Here is a 229-nt window from a genome sequence, read left to right as displayed (position 1 = left end):
TGATATATTTAGACTCCCTTTGCCTTAATCTCAACAATCTGTTACCACCTCTAGGTCCCACAGTTACCTGCTCTACAATGAAGTAGGACAATTTAGTGGCATCAGAGAAATGGCACGCTTCGAAGTGCTGGGCCAACGGGTATTGTTTATCATTTTTAGTGATGGCCCGCAGATGTTCCAATATTCTTTTTTTGGCCATGTGTTTCGTACTGCCCACGTAAAGGAGATT

The sequence above is a fragment of the Lissotriton vulgaris genome, chromosome 4_1, assembly GCF_964263255.1.
Source record: "Lissotriton vulgaris chromosome 4_1, aLisVul1.2, whole genome shotgun sequence".
Taxonomy (NCBI): domain Eukaryota; kingdom Metazoa; phylum Chordata; class Amphibia; order Caudata; family Salamandridae; genus Lissotriton; species Lissotriton vulgaris.
Note: the sequence above shows the minus strand (reverse complement) of the source record.